Source organism: Colobus angolensis, unplaced genomic scaffold (genome assembly GCF_000951035.1).
Source record: "Colobus angolensis palliatus isolate OR3802 unplaced genomic scaffold, Cang.pa_1.0 Scaffold418, whole genome shotgun sequence".
Classification (NCBI taxonomy): Eukaryota; Metazoa; Chordata; class Mammalia; order Primates; family Cercopithecidae; genus Colobus; species Colobus angolensis.
Window position 1 is genome coordinate 796,680 of NW_012117577.1, and position 17,936 is coordinate 814,615.

General features: G+C 37.4%; 1 long non-coding RNA gene across 1 annotated transcript in view; it reads right to left on the reverse strand.

Moving 5' to 3' along the window:
* Positions 1-17,230: 17,230 nt before the first annotated feature.
* LOC105522060 overlaps positions 17,231-17,936 on the reverse strand; it is a 72,685-nt gene continuing 71,979 nt past the window's right edge. Inside the window, exon 2 of the long non-coding RNA XR_001003378.1 lies at positions 17,231-17,415. This is a non-coding gene — a long non-coding RNA (uncharacterized LOC105522060). The remainder of the gene's footprint in view (positions 17,416-17,936) is intronic.

Here is a 17,936-nt window from a genome sequence, read left to right on the forward strand (position 1 = left end):
ATTCTCATTTATTTAATTCTCACAATAATTATCTAAGTAGGAATAATATTCAGATAAGAAATCTCAGACTCAAAGAGGTGAAATAATTTGACCAGCTTGTAAGTGGTAGCCTATAATTAAAGTCTATGTCTTCCTTCACTCACCCCTCCTTCACCAGCCAGGGCTCTGAAGCATTAGTTATGCTACTGAAATTGTATTGAAAATCTCAAATAATCTTAAGAACAGAAATGAGATTTTTCTGTTTTTCAGAAACAGATACTTATTTAAAGGTGTTAAGAAATATTGACTTCGAATTTCTATAAATTCAATATGTATCTATTAACAATGTTAAAATGTAATGTAAAAATTGGAAAAAAACTATTTGCAAAATGTTTAATAATAAATATTAATTGAAGCCCAAGTCGTTCTGAATGCACAGCAAGGTTGGCAAGAATAATAATGGCAGAGCAGTTCAGGGGGGTCTTGAGCTTCAGCTGAGCTGGGCTCAATATGCCCAAAGGGGCTTTCTCAGGAAGGAGAAGGGATGGTGCCAAAGGCGGAAGCAGATGTGGAAGATCTGGAAGAGAAAGGGACTGGTACTACACTATGGCAATGCTCTTCATCAGGCTAGATGGCAACTTCCTGGAGCTGGGCAGAGAGTAGCAGAAGAGGCTGCCCACCTTCAACTGCATGCTGGCCCTGCTCCAGCAAGTGCTGAAGTCTGAGGACTGCCCACTACTGGGCCCTGGCCTGGTGTTACCTCAGAATGCTACTGGAGAGGAAGGACCCCTTCCCCATCACCACCATGGGCATCCATACTGCAAGGACTTGGGGACTGACCCTCTGGACTGTTTTGGCAAGGCCTTTGAGATGGCCAAGAGCCAACCTCCGATCCTGAATCGCCCGGCCAAAATCTTTCACTTAGGAAAGCAGGATATGGCCATTGGAATCTGCAACATGGCCCTGAATGTCCTACGAGATCCAGAGCTCAACTGACAGACATACTGCACAAGGGCTGTGACAGGGTCTCATTCTGTTGCCCAACTGGAGTGCAGCAGCATGATCATGGCTCACTGCAGCCTAGACCTCTTAAGCTAAAGTGATCATCCCGCCTCAGCCTCCGAAGTAGCTTGGACTACAGGAACACACCATCAAGACTGGTTAATGTTTTTGTTTGCAAAGATGGGATCTCACTATGTTGCCCTGGCTGGTCTCAGGCTCCTGGGCTCAAGCAATCATCCCACCTCGGCTTCCCAAAGTGATGGGATTACAGGTGTGAGTCACCACGCCCAGCCCTGTAAGGTTTTTGAGTGAAAGAATGAAGGAGCTTCCACTAACTGCAGGAATCCCTTCTAATTCTGCCTGGTCAATGAGCCTCTAGCCTCTTCTGGGTTGGCATGGGTGGAGTCAGACTGACTGGAGTTGAAATCTGGCCCCTCTATCTTATGGAACTTGCAGCAAGCCACTTATCCCTCCAAAGCTCAGTTCTGAAATCTATAAGATATGCATAATAACATCTACCTTAATATGTTGTCAGTGGACTCAGTGAGGTAGCATCTAAAGCACAGTGCCTTGGACATAGGAGGTGCTTCTGAAAGGCAATAGAGGTTGTTTAATATAGTGGATCAGAACTCTGGCTCTGAACACAGACAGCCTTGGTTCAAATCCCACATCACCACTTACGTGCTATAGGACCTTTGGCAAAATACTGTTGTCCAAATTTTGAGCCTCAGTTTCTTCATCTGTGGACTGGAGATGATAGTATGTCTAACAAAGTTGTTACAATAATTAAATTAGATTCCGTATGTGTAACTCAGCTTCAAGCATACAGCAAGAGCTCATAAGTACTATTAGGTATGTTTTCTAATCAGCTGACCGTCTCTTGAGGCAGTCCACTGCAGTCATTCAGCTCTGCAAGTTACACAGGTAGGTGATAGCTGCCTCCCTCTACCTTCTGGCACTGACCCCAGATCTGCCCTCTGAAATCACCACAGAGCCCATTTGCTTGGAGCACAGACCCGGGGCTCTGAGTTTACTTTGTGGCAAGATGAAGAGTTTCCCCATCCCCTCCTTTTCTCTACTACCTTTCACATGACGTAGTGGCAAATCTACTCCCAGTTTTGGTCTCAATGGCTCAATTATTTTGCCAGCAAGTGTGAGGTGGGAGTGAAATCCTTCACTGTAGTTGATGTGGTTATTATTACAAATAATAATAAAATTAACCATAATAGTAAATAATAAAATATATCTTTTTTTTTTTTTTTTTTTTGAGACGGAGTCTCACTCTGTCACTCAGGCTGGAGTGCAGTGGCGCGATCTCGGCTCACTGAAAGCTTTGCCTCCAGGGTTCATGCCGTTCTCCTGCCTCAGCCTCCCGAGTAGCTGGGACTACAGGCGCCTACCACCACACCTGGCTAACTTTTTGCATTTTTAGTAGAGACAGGGTTTCACCATGTTAGCCAGGATGGTCTCTATCTCCTGATCTCGTGATCCACCCACCTCAGCCTCTCAAAGTGCTGGGATTACAAGCATGAGCCACTGCGCCCAGCCTAATAACAAAATATTTCTAAAAAATAAGTATTAATTGAATGCCTATGTGTAGACATTGTTTTAGGCACTGAGTATAGAGAGAAGCAACAGATAGGTCCCTACCTTTATGAAGCTTACATTCTAAAAGTAGGGTTAACACCCTTAAAATCATTAATAAAAAAGAGTAGCAACACGTTTCACTACTTCTATTCAACATAGTACTGGCAGGCCTAGCCAGAGCAGTCACAAGAGAAATAAATAAAGGGCATCCAGATTGGACGAGTGAAAGTCAAACAATCTCTGTTTGCCAATGATGTAATCTTACACCTAGAAAACTCTAAAGACTGTTCCAAAAGACTCCTAGATTTGCTAAATGAATTTATTAATAGTAAAGTCTCATGTTACAAAATCAGTGTACACAAATCTGTAGCACTTCTATACACCAATAACAATGAAAAAGAGACTCAAATCAAGAAGTCAATCCCATTAACAATAGCTGTAAAAGAAATAAAATACTCAGGAATATGCTTAACCAAGGAGGTGAAAAGATCTCTTTAAGGAGAACTACAAAACTCTGATTAAGGAAATTGTAGATGACACAAACAAATGGAAAAACATCCCATGATCATGGATTGGAAGAAGCAATATTGTGAAAATAACCATATTGCCCAAAGCAATCCAGATTCAATGCAATTCCTATCAAAATACCAATGTCATTTTTCACAGAATTAGAAAAAAAAATCCTAAAATTCACATGGAACCCAAAAAGATCCTGAATAACCAAAGTAATCCTAAGTAAAAAGAACCAATCTAGAGGCATCACATTACCTGACTTCAAATTATACTACAAGGTGATGGTAACCAAAACAGCATGGTGCTGGTATAATGGACCAATGGAACATACTGGAGAACCTAGAAATAAAGTCAAATACCTACAACCAACTGATCTTCAACAAAGCAGACTAAAACATATACTGTGGAAAAAATACTTTATTCAATAAATGGTGCTGAGAAAATTGGAGAGCCACATGCAGAAGAGTGAAACTAGATCCTAGTCTCTCACCACATACAAAAATTAACTCAAGATGAACAGAAGACTTAAATCTAAGACCTGAAACCATAAAAGTTCTAGAACATAATATAGGGTAAACTCTTCTGGATAGTGGACTATGCAAAGAATTTTTGACTAAGACTCCAAAAACAAATGCAACAAAAACAAAAGTAAATAAATGAGACTTAATTAAACTAAAAAGTTTCTGCACGGCCATCTGATCTTTGATAAAGTTGATAAAAACAAGCAAGGGGGAAAGGACTTCATATTCAATAAACAGTGCTGGGATAACTGGCTAGACATATGCAGAAGGTTGAAACTGGACTCCTCTATTATACCATACACAAAAATTAAAACAAATTAAAGACTTAAATGGCAAACCCAAAACTATAAAAATTCCAGATGACAACTTAGGCAATACCATTCTTGTCATAGGTATGGACAAAGATTTCATGACAAAGATGCTAAAACTAATTACAACCAAAGCAAAAATTGACAAATGGAATCTAAGCAGACTAAAGAGCTTCTGCACAGCAAAAGAAACTATCGACAGAATAAACAGATAACCTACAGAATGGGAGAAAATCTTTGCAAACTATGCATCTGATAAAGGTATAATATCCAGCATCTAGGAAATTAAGCAAATTTACAAGAAAAAAATAAACAACCCCATTAAAAAGTGGGCAAAGGACATGAACAGACACTTTTCAAAAGAAGACAGACATGCATGCAGCCAACAAGCGTATGAAAAAAAGCTCAATATCACTCAGCATTAGAGAAATACAAATCAAAACCACAATAAGATATCATCTCACACCAGCCAAAATGGCTTTTATTGAAAAAAAAGAAAAGAAAAAAAGATGCTAGTGAGCTTTTGGAGGAAAAGGAACACTTATACACTGTTGGTAGGACTGTAAATTCGTTCAACCATTGTGGAAAACAGGGTGACGATTCCTCAAAGACCTAAAAACAGAACTACCATTTGACCCAGCAATCCCATTACTGGTTATATACCCAAAGAAATGTACATCTTTCTGTCATAAAGACACATGCATGCATATGTTCATTGCAGCACGACTCACAATCGCAAAGATATGGAATCAACCTAAATGCCCATTAATGGTAGACTAGATAAAGAAAATGTGGTACATATACACCGTGGAATACTATGAGACCAAAACAAAAGAATGAGCCTATGTCTTTTGCAGGAACATGGATGGAGCTGGAGGCCATTATCCTTAGCAAACTAATGTGGACTAGAAAACCAAATACCACATGTTGTCTCTTATAAGCAGGAACTGAATGATGAGGACACATGCACACATAGAGGGAAACAACACATACTTGTGCCTGTTGAAGGGTAGAGAGTGGGAGGAGGGAAAGGATCAGGAAAAATAACTACTTAGTATTAGGCTTAATATCTGAGTGATGAAATAATCTGTGGAACAAACCCCCATGACTCAAGTTTACCTATGTAATAAACTGCACATGTATTCCTGAACTTAAAAGATCATAAAAACATTTTTAAAAGATTGATTACATGTGGAGTTGGAGTTGCTGTGTAAGCAATCATACATACGCTACTGGTGAGAGCATAACTGGGCCCAGAAATGGATGTAAAACTGTGCGTACAGGACCGTTACCATCTCTCAGAGTTGGACCTAAGCAACCAACAATACGGGATCATATAATAAAATAAAACTTACATGTAATGAAACATTCAGTCATTCAACATGAAGATTAGATTGCTATTTATGAAAAGGAAATATGGTTAATAAGTGAATACTATCATTATGTGACTAGAAGACTTTGCATACCTAGGTTTTTGTTGTTGTTATGTTTTTTTGTTTTTTGTTTTTTGAGACAGTGTTGCTCTGTTGCCCAGGCTGGAACACAGTGGCATAATCTTGGCTCACCGTAACCTCTGCGTCCCGGATTCAAGTGATTCTCCTGCCTCAGCCTCCTGAGTAGCTGGGACTATAGGCACGTGCCACCACGCCTGGTTAATTTTTGTATTTTTAGTAGAGATGGGGTTTTGTCAGGTGCACTGGCTCACGTCCATAATCCCAGCATGTTGGGAGGCCGAGGCAGGTGCACATCTAGGTTTTAATAATAATGTATAATTTCTATACTTTTTAGGCTGTATGTATACCACACTAAAGCTCCGTAAATCCAATAATGAACCAGATACTCCATTCAGCTATTGGAATCTTAGCAACAAAATGCTGACAGATAGAAACTTACTCATCTTGTTATTCTGTTTCTGATCTATGGCTAAATTCTATCAAACTTTTATGTGCAGACACAGGTAAAATATACTAGAATTAGAAGGACATATTTCCAAGCCCTTTCCTCTAGAAAATAATGCAAACCACAATTATTTAACATTTGTAAGCTCCTAAAAATAGAGTCTTACTACTGATGTTTCAAATAGTCATTAAAGATGTGGAAGCTATGAGTCATGCTTGGCAGTTAAATATTTTATTTGCTGCTAGAACTTGGATTATGTCTTTGTATTTCATCAGGTAAGCCAAATGTGGCATCACGGGAACAGCTAGTTCCCTCTGCTCTTCTGGCTGCTGCTATTAAATGATGTGTTTCATAACTACACAAGTGCTAAGGAACTAAGTGAAGCAATTACAACTTTGTTTATATTGGGACTAAGATAATTTGATAAACTTGGGACTTGCCTAACAGGGGTTACTAGTCTATATGTTATTCAATTGGCTGATCAACTTAGTATTTTCTTCCCACCAAATTGATTTTTTATAAATTGATTTTTTAAAAAAACTAAAAGATCTACCAATGGTATTGGTATTGGATAGGCAGTCTCAAATATTTAATTAACAAAAGATCTTTTGAACCTAAAAAAGAGAGTTTCTATTGGACAAATAATAATATTGCCTATGTACACTTTTTAGCTAGAGATTGCCACCTAATCTATGACAAGGCATTGGGTTTATGAAGGATGTCGTTTTTAACGATGGGAATGTAGAGTTTACCTGTCAGAAAATGATAGATTTTTCTTCCATAATACCCAATTCTGCAAAAAAGAAGCTTTAAGCTGAAAAACCTAGTGTGCTTAAGCCTAGTATGCTATCAACAAGCAAAATTCTCAGAAATACCCAAATTTAAATTTTATGACAATGTTTAAATTAATATGGTAAATTACTATCTAAAGCTTTTACTTCCCTAGTGTTTTATAGTTTACAAAGAACTTTATGTAGTTCCTACTTGAGATAATTCATAAAACAACTCCTGCAGTTCAGGAGGCGAAGTGCCCTACTCTAGACATTCAAATAGTAAACAGCAAGGTTCAATTCAAATCCAGTTCTCTGGGTACATTTTTGGTAACATTTTCAGTATAGTCAGTCATCTTTCAATGTACTATGTTTTCTCTGGATTAACTTTAACATGAGCACAATTTTGAGTAAAATGATACATAAATCTTCAACACCCATCACAACTCTAGGCATTAAGGCAAAGAGTGCAGACGAAACATCTCTGACCTCTACGTGGGCACTCCCCACTCTTTCCTGTCACTGGAGGTGGCCTCACAGTCCTTCACAACACAACTCTCCAAGCATCTACTATAAATTAGTTAGGTTTAAAATGCCAGAAGAAACCCAATTTTTTTCATTCCTGGAATAATGTTCTGTCAGTATAATGTTATTACGCATGTTATTCCATACTGCTAATTCTTAATTACAAAATCATAAAAAATATCCAAGTTCTTCTGGAATTAGTAAAATTCTGTAATTTTAATTCTAGATTATCAGTAACTTTTAACTTTCTGATTTTTCCACTTCTCTCATTCTATCGCAAATTTGTTTTCCTTAAATCCATTTTTACTAAAGTGACTCTTTTTTAAAATCTTCTTTGCTCTTTCAGGGACTACTTAATTAAGTCTAAACCCTTTGCTCTCACATCCAAGACCCACCACCATCTAGCCCAGTGTCTCTTTTTAGTCTCATCTAATAAGAACACCATTCCTAGACAACTAGAACCACTCATTTCCTAATACACACTCTTCTTAATATCACCCTCTTTTCTTGATGAGCTCTATCAGAGCCCTCTTTCCTTTCTTTAATCTTATTCCAACTTTGTTGGTCAAAATTTCTGCCAGTTTTCTAGATTGACCAACTGCTCTCTGAGTTTTAATTCTCATTCATGCAATTACCAGCTGTATAAACATAGTTAAGTTACTTCACTTTCCATGACTCAGATTCCTCATTTATAAAATGGGTATAGTAAATACCTTATGGGGGTTGTTATGAAGATTACATGAGCTACTCTAAGCAAAGGTCTTAGAACAATGACTGAAACATGATAAGTGTTATGCAAGCATTTGCTATTAGTATCATGCTATTAGTATCATAACTTAGGAAGTTAGTCTTTTTATTAAACTGTAGTACTATTTGGTATTATCTTGTGATAAGATACTTATCACACATTGCCTTGATACATTACATATATATATATTCTATGTTCTTTTCTAAATTTTAAGTTTCTTTAAGGAAGTTACCATGAATGTAACAAATTTTTGTATCAAAAATCAACGATATAGTGTCCTGAATATCATTGGTGATTGAGAGATATTAATTGAAGCCAAGGTTTTGACAAAAGAATGCTACCTATTGAAATAATTTAATATGTATTACATTTTCAAAATTCATTGCATTTTTCAATCTTACACACAATAACTAAGTTATTTGCTAGAATCTCTGAGCAGGCAATGAACTTCAAAAGGATTGTAATTCACCTTGTTACTTCCAAACAAATGACCACTTCTCTTCATTTAATTGATCTCAAAGGACAAAAATACTTCAATAATCCTTTTTGGCCCATTCCAGTGTTTATTTAGCTTAATTTTTTCTAGACAAATTCTCTTGATACAGTGAGTGTCTCCTAAATATATTATCTTCTCAGTCTTTAATGCAAGTAAAGCAAGATTATTAGCTTCTTCTCAAAGGATCTATTTCTCTCTGCTAAATCAACTTGAATCCTCTGCCCAGGTTCACTCTCATTCTTGCACTGAAAAGAGAATATAGAAACCAGTGCCAAGAATCAAGGATGAATGATTTTCTGGATATGTTGAAATTTTATCTTGTATTTTTCATAAAGGCTGCATTCTTGCCTTGTACTCACAGTGATTGATAAGACTTTCAGAACTTGGCTGCATGTGTGTGGATTTTCTCCATCCCAGAGCAGTCTAAGTCCCTAAATGAACTGTTTTGCAACATGGTCTATAAACCATTCTCAAATATATCAAGGAAATTCTAGAAGGTGTTATGTGCCCCAGCTAATTTAGTGTCATGAGCAGATGTGATGAAATCTCAATTTCTTTATCCAGGTCAGAGCTATTAAATGAAATCGACCCTTGAGGGGTTCCTGAGGAGCAATTCTTAATGAGTAATCTTTCAGCTTGTTATGCACCCACTACCAGTGGGTAGGTCCAGACTTAATCTTTTAGCTTATAGACAAAACTGCCAAGAGGTGAGTAGGTGGTGGTGGTGAAGGAGAATCTAAATGCTTGTTAAAATCAATCAGGGTATGCCTATTACTTTTCCTTGGTCTAAACACAGCTCACCTCTCATATAGCACGAATGCAATATTTTATAACATGACTCACTGCTCAAAGAACCATGTCTCTCACATATAATACTTTGTTTTTATTTACATCACTGGAGTTTATCATTGGATCATTTTTAATAATTCCAAACCTTTTAATATTATTTTTATGTTGTTTTAGCCTAGAAAACTATTTTAAGAATGCTCCTATACACTGCAGCAAAGACTAAGAAGTCTACAAAATAATGGGTGAATTTGTGGTTGAAAGCCTACAGTGATAAATGATAACCACAAAAATCCCACATGTGAAGAAATACTCTGTTCTTTTAGGAAAGGGAAAGGCAGTAAGGGAAGATTAGATCTAAAGTTTTCCCAGAGGCTTATGTCCTGAAAATTGGAAAAAGACCAAACTCTGGAAACTGTTAAGAATTTTTTAAAAGGGCTTAGGCCTGAAAGCAGGCTGAGGGATAACGACTCTAAACTGAAAGATGGATTGTGCCCAATTGATATCAGATGTCTGAAGTTAAACACCAAGTAATCTTTCCATTTTACTTTTCATGAGAGTGACAGGCAAATCAGAATCTATTTTTGATGCTCTTTCATGGCAGATATTGGAGAATCTATCCTGCCTTTCTACATTTGGTGTTTATGACAGGTCATATTTTCTTTGAAAGCCATAGGAATTGAATATATACTAACCCAGGAAGTGGCATAAATGACCCAATAGAGATGTTACCAGTCCTCAAATTGTTTCTACAGCTTTGAAAATCTGCCAAGAGAAGTTAAAAATATTTTAATACAGCCACATTTTTACTTGAAATGAAAATAATGTATTACTTTGCTCATTGTAAAGATTACAATCATTTACTGTTTAATAAAAAGATCAAAAATGAAAATGACAAAAGATAAAAATCACTTGGCAGCTTTCCACTCAACCACTTTTAGCTTGTTGTATGCATCCTTCCATCTCTGTGCATACGTAAGCACATATACAATTGTGTTTCCAAGTTTCATATGTAGGATCATATTATGTAATATATTTTCACTCCACAATATATTATGAATATTTAATGTCAATAATACATTTAAATGACTGCATAGTATTATGTTGGATGTATGTACATTTAGGTTGATGGATATTTAAAGTTTGTAATGTTTTGTTATTACAAATAAAACTTCCATAAACAACTTTCAGTATACATATTGACAGATTGATGCAATTGTCTCTTGAAGATCAATTATTAGGTATGGTGTTTCTGAGACAAAAAGACTATTCATTTATATTTTTGATACATATTACTTAACTGCCCCCCAGAAGAGCTTTATTAGTTTACTCCCAAGACAATGCATGATCTACTTCATTTACTTTGCTAACACTGTTTACTGTTGCAAACACCAAGTTTCATCAACTTTTTGATTGTTGTCTACCTGAGTGAAAATGGTATTTAATTGCTTTATGTTTCTTTGCTTAATAGTAAAGCTTAAAATATTAATGTGAATTTTTAATCTTTTGTGAATTGTCAGTTTATTATGTCCTTAGTCATATTTTATATTATTGATTTTAAAGATCGTATTTTTAAAAATACATATTAGGATGGTCAATTTTGTCTGCCATATTTAATTAAAATAATTTCCTGAAGTTTTTGCTTATCTTTCAGTTTTGTATATAGTATTCTTTAATTGTGAAAATTTGTAGTTGACATAGTCAAAGTTTCACGTAATCAATTTTACACTTATAGTTTTTATGTCATAACATGCTTAGAAAAATACTCAATTCTAACAATTTTATTGTGTTGCTTTTTGCATTTAAATTTTGTGATTCATAAGGGATTGATTTCTGTATGAGGATGGAGTTAGGGATTAATTTTTTTCCAGTGGCTAAAATATTGTCCCAATATCCTTTGTTGAAAAAATCATTATTTTGTTCAGTTATTTAAAATACCTGTCTTATTTTAGGCAAAAGTTTTATATACACATGGTTATCTTTTTGCAATATCTCTAGAATAATTGGCCTATCTCTATCTATAGTGGTAACATCAACTATAGCTTTTCGATATACCTTAATAACTAGTGAGTAGAGAAATTTTATTACTTTTAAAGAACGTTTTTAGTTCCCCTTCTAATACAGCAGTCCCCAACTTTTTGGCACCAGGGACTGGTTTCACAGAAGACAATTTTTCCACAGACCATAGGTGGAGTGGGGGATGGTTTTAGGATGATTCAAGTGCATTACATTTATTGTGCACTTTGTTTCTGTTATTTGAAATTGTAATATATAATGAAATAATTATAGAACTCACCATAATATAGAATCATTGGGAATCCTGATCTTGTTTTCCTGCAGCTAGATGGTCTCATCTGGGGGTTATGGGAGACCCTGACAGATCATCAGGCATTAGATTCTCATAAGGAGCACACAACCTAGATCCCTCGCATACGCAATCTCATGATAGATAGTGAGAATCCAGTGCTGCTACTGATCTGACAGGAGGTGGAGCTCAGGCTAATGCAAGCGGTAGAGAGCAGCTGTAAATACAGATGAAGCTTTGCTCACTTGGTCCGCCACTCACCTCCTGCTGTGTGGGCCAGTTCTATGGACAGGTACAGGGTTGGGGATCCCTGTTCTAATATATTATTCTAGATAAAACAGTTAAGTTCCAAAAAATTATTGGATGTTTAAGTGAATGACTAGATGAATTTTAGTGGAATTAATTTTTGCCCTCTGGTGGCTTTGTGATGTGTCAGCTTGGCAAGGCTGAACTACACTTCCTGGAATTCCCTTTCTTATATATTTTTCAGAGAGATGCTTGGATGAGATTTGGGGGTGGAGGCGAAACAACAGACATTTTGTAGCTCACACACTTTATCTCTTATCTGCTGGTTCATTTTGTTGGTATGAGGGAGGCAGCAGCTGGACCTATAGCTATTGCACCTTCTCCTTCGGCTTCTCTGACTCCTGGGCCAGGTGTATGTGACTCTTGGGCCATAACAAAGGTGCCTAGCTTCTGCAGGATACCATCAAAACCTGAGACAGGACCAGGACTAGAGTGAGAAAAGCCAGGCACCTAGGACATAAAAGTTAAGGGGGCACTCACTCTTAGATTTGTGTAAGTGCTGCCCCATGCTTGCACAAACCAGAAATCATGGACCTATTTAAATTTGCAACCTAGAAGCCACATCTACCTCACTCAAGTTTTGGCACTATATAATTCAATAGTAACAGACCCAGGCTTTTGTTAGTCCCAGTGAACTCCAGATTTTGCCTTTGGGTTCCATCTTGTTCTTGCTCTGTCCTACCTTATAGTCATCCTCCTGTCCCAACTTCCTCCTCTGTGGATTTCAAGCTCCAGCATCAGATTCAGACTGCTTAGCTCCCACAATTGCAGAGAGCCAAATTCCTATAACAAATTCCTTTGTATACATACATACATACACCCACACCCACAATCCTATGATGTACATTATATATGAATTTAACTCACTGTTCTATCTTGTTACAGTCATCTACAGAACTTCAGTCACTCCTCTCAACTCACTGAAGATTATATCTCCTGGTTTACCATCTTCTCTACTGCTAATTTCATCTTCGTTCTTGATGGTGTTGCACAAATTTTCTATTCATCCCTGGACGCTCAGTTCCTCAAAATCCTCACTCTGAAGGATCTTGCCCTCCAATTTTTTTTTTTTTTTTTTGAGATGGAGCCTCGCTCTGTCGCCCAGGCTGGAGTGCCCTGGCGCGACCTCGGCTCACTGCAAGCTCCACCTCCCGGGTTCAGGCCATTCTCCTGCCTCAGCCTCCCGAGTAGCTGGGACTACAGGAGCCCGTCACCTCGCCCAGCTAGTTTTTTGCATTTTTAGTAGAGACGGGGTTTCACTTTGTTAGCCAGGATGGTCTGGACCCCGTGATCCGCCCACCTCAGCTTCCTAAAGTGCTGGAATTACAGGCGTGAGCCACCGCGCCCAGCCCAGCCACCATTTCTTAAGGTCACATCCTGTAATGTGCTACATTAGTGGGCAATCAGACAGTCACTGAGATGTCAGACATCTTAATGTCGAGTATCTCATTGTCACCAAAGAAGTGGACAATTGATGTATAGAAAAAAGGGTTTAAAAGTTTAAGTAATATCTTCACAACAGAAACATTTTTCCCATGAATGGTTTTCACTTACAATAATCTGATATGCATTTTAGTTACCAGATTTTAGTCTCCAATACCATTCTCCCTCCAAAGGAACCAGGTAAGTGTGACAGTGGCTAAATCTGTGTTTTGAATGAGGAATATATCCAGATGGGTCTGTAATACATTGGCGTTTCGAAATATCAATAATACTTTTTTTTAAAAAGTGCTTAAATAGGCTGGGCACAGTGGCTCACGCCTGTGGTTCTAGCACTTTGGGAGGCCAACGTGGGCGGATCATGAGGTCAGGAGTTCGAGAGCAGCCTGGCCAACATAGTGAAACCCCATCTCTACTAAAAATACAACAACAACAAAAAATTAGCTGGGCGTGGTGGCAGGTGCCTGTAATCCCAGCTACTTGGGAGGCTGAGGCAAGGAGAATTGCTTGAACCTGGAAGGCAGAGGTTACCGTGAGCTGAGATCACACCACTGCACTCCAGCCCAGGCAACAGTGCGAGACACTGTCTCAAAAATAAGTGCTTAAATAACAAAGGACTTTCTTAAAGTTGAACTTGAACTTGAACTTGAAAGCTCTTTCCACAATTTGAATACTAAAATAAATATAAATGTTTGGAGCAAGTTGAGTCTATGTAAAACAACTAGTTTATAATAAGTTTCATAAAAGAAAAAGTAATATAAAGTGTATTTATAGAATAGTTACAATAAAAAAGAAAAGTGGCAAGAATAGGGTATGACTGCCTTTTAACTTAATTTTAATAAATTTCGGGCCTTTCTATGGATGTTATTTTTTCTATACTTATATGCTTCTCTATGAAATGTATTATTAAAACTTGAAATTGACAACATTTGGCCATTCTGAGTTATAAAAATGGCAATTTCATATGGTTCAACCAGTAAATATGCATTTTCCTCTGTCTGTGTAAGAAACAAATGTTGTAAACAGGTAAATGTGAAAGTCATAAACACTAGAAACTATGCAAAGAACTGGAAGAAATTATTTGATCTAGAAGTCACTCAAAATATCTAGTTAGAAGAAGAGGAAACAAGGAGAGGTCAAATAATGGATTAGCCCAATGTCCTGAAAGACCTTTTCATTGCACCAAATTAGCTCCTTATCTTTGGGATCACCCTGCTATTAATAATGAAATAGTGAAAATGACCAACAAAGTAAACAGCGAAGAAGGAAGAACATCTGTGAAAAAATACTCGATAGGAGTGAAAAAACATCATCAGATGTCAAGGAGAGATCTGGTTTACAGTGTTCCGTACAAGTGGCAACTGAACATTGACTACCATAGGCTTCAGTATGAGTAACAACCAGATCCTTGTAGGAAATGACTCTGTCATAATACCTTGGTGACCTTGAATTTTTCCACATAAGTTAGTAGACTGCAGTCTAACCAGTCTTGGCAGAATGTCCTGTCATTTTTCATAGAGCAAGGGGTAATAAGTCTGGTGAGGAGCCACCAGAGAGTTTCTTATCCCCATCTTGCAGGAGATTGCTACATGGCTGTTTGCTCTCCATCTCCCTAGTTTCAGCTGAGCACAGAACTTTCATCTTGATGCTCCCTTATGGTACAGCTGCAGGCTTTTGTGTAAGTCTATAAAACTGCTTGGTTGTAGTTTAGAGTTGGCTTGTCTACAACAGAGCGGCCCACCACTCATACAGTTAGTCATCTGGTCTCTCTGGTTTGGTGCCATCTTTTGGTACAAGGGATGCAGGGAGCCAACACCATGCCACCTGCTTTTGCTTTCTGACTCCATTTGGGCTCATTGTTTTTTTTACCAACTGAAACTACGGAGGTATGTGGCAAGCCAAGCTCACAGGTGCAGTAGTAATATTTGTGGCCCTGTTAGCCACTGTGTTGCTGCTTTGGGAATACTTGACTGCCTGACAGTTCTCTAGCCCAACCAAGAATCAAATATTCAGTAGCTCAGAAATGAAAATCTCAGCTGGTCTGAAACATCCTTTTTGTTTTGGACCTGGCGTGGTTAATGACACCTTAAAGAGGTAGAGAAAGAAGTACAATATAATAAAGAGATGAAACAAACCCCAAATTTTGCAACTTTGAAGTAGCATATGAAATAATAAATGTTTATCATTGTAATAATTGGTGTATATGTTTAAGATAGCAAAAGCACTTAAGAAATTTAATATGTTACATCATGTTTTCCCCTAATATTTAAGGATATTTGTGTTTGAAATCCACATCTAAATGTTTAAGACAAACTTATTTATAAAATTAAGACAGTTTGATTTACTAATAATTCGTTAGTTGTGTAAGTAGTGTTTAAATGTTTACATTAAAAAATTTAAAGGACTTACAAGTTATTGAATTGAAAATGGAAATATTTAAAATTAGTAGCAAGTGTTCTGTTTCTCATACAAAGAAGCCTGGGCATTATAGATCCCAGCTACATAATTCTCTCCTCTCTATCCAGCCTTATTACACTGGAACATACAATTCTTTAATTTGACGGCACATGGAGTCTATTGATCTCACTAATTTATGCTGCCCATCACCCCCCTCATGTTCTCACATCTCCTCTTCCTGGCTCAGAGTCCATGGTCCATCACCATACTCTTTCCTTTGAAAACATGCACCATTTCCTTAGTTTCTTTCTACACATACTAAACTCAAAACACAGGTCCAAATTAACCCAATTTTTTGCCTACTGCATGGTTTACCACACCTAGCTGACCAGTCATACTTTAAATTTGTGACCAAAATTTCAAAAGCAGGACTTCAGCATTGCTCAGCAGTTCTAGAAAATTCACACTTTCTGATAACAACTTTATAATTTCTTCTCTTCTACTAGTCTCCAATACCCTCTCCTCCATTCCCCACTTCAGCTGATGACCTTGGTTTTTATTTCACTGGGAAAGTAGAAGGAATCAGGAAAGACTAGCTCATCTTCCCACCAGCAAATCTGGTACATATTCATTTACGTAGTCGTAAACTCTGCTTTCTTCCTATTGTTAGGGATGACTACCACTTCCATTTATTTATTGGATTGTATCCTCTCTTGCCTGTTCAAGGACTTTGCTCTTGAAATTATCTGCTTTTCCTTCTAAAATTACCTGATGTTCTTTCCAGTAGTAGAAAAATGCACTATTTTTTTCACAATGAAGAAAAACACCACCACCCTTATTGACTCCAAATCCTCCTCCCAGCTAAATTTTTCTGGTTTGTTTTTCAGCAAAACTCATCATTAGAGTTTTCTCTACTAGCTTTTTTTTTCTTATTAACTTTCACTCTTTCCATTCGTTTAACCCAAATTACTTCACTAGAAGGACTCCTGTCAAGGTCTACTGGGCACCTCTGAGAAACTTTTTTGCTTCTATGTGAGTGATTCTGGAAGTACCTCTATCTTCCCCTCAGTGTTGCCAGTAAGAAACTACTATAGCCAACTTGCCACGTGTCTGAGGATATATATCCATTGAAAAGGGAAATTAGAAAAAGGAGAACTCAAGGGAAATGGCTCAGGTCACAGCTTAAGTCAGCCTGCACCCTGCTCTGCCTCTGTGCTTCTTTCATTTTTTATTCACGGATATTTACTGAGCACCTCCTATAAGGCACTGCTTGAGGTGCTGAGACAGCTGTGAACAAAAGATGAAGTCTATTTTCATGAAGCTTACAGGTCAGTGGAAAGGACAGATGATTATGAATAATAATTTAAGAAATGTAACTGAGTTAAGGCTAGGGGAAATGAAGCAAAATTAGGGTGGTAAAAGCTAGAGTAACATGCATGGGGATTTTGATGGCAGCAACCTCTGCTCTCCTTATTTTCCTGAATGGTATCACTTTTCCATATCCAAAGTGTGATTAATAATAAAGATGGGATTTGTCCTCATCCAGTCAGGAACATTCTTGATGCTAATGGAATTGACTTTGTTGAGCTGCACTGACAGTATTGCAGGGAGATGGATATCTGAATAACATCTTCTAGGAATGCAGATGGAGACTTAAATATTAAGTTTATTTATTTAATGTTAAAGATCATGGAACAAAATATGAATATCCATATACCTTTTACCGCTAAAGAAGCTTCTGCTGCCTAGTGTTCTCATGAGGGTCTTCTGGTGCTAGAGAGTTGTTTTAGTGGTTGTTTACTTGTTTACTCCCTTACTGACAAAATAGGGAACCTATGGATAAATTATAATAAAATTTTATATCAGTGATTGTGCTATTTGAAATAACCTCCCAATTTGGTCTAATTTCCAATATTCTTGCTGGACTTAGATCCAATTTCCAAACAGCAGCTGAAGCAGTCTTTCTAAAAGGCAAACATGTCCACATTCCCTGCTATGTACATACCTTTAGTGAACTCTCCATGGCCTACAGAAAACAATCTGAAACCACAGTAAGAGATACTAAGCCTTGACAACCTGGTTTGTACCTACTCTTTCAGCCTTTTAAAATCGTTTCCTTATATATTAGTTTATTATACATCTATTTGGTGCCAAGCTCTGTTCTAGGCACTAGACATACAACAATGAGCAAAACATAGATGGATGGAATACCTTATTAGGTTGGTGAATTTGTAGGAAAAAAAATTGGGCTTGCAAAGCCCAGTTCCTTCTCTTTCTCTAGTAGTCTAGTGCTGCCATGATTAGGAGGCCAAATTCTGGAATTCACATTTGGAAAGCCCAGTATCCTATAGATA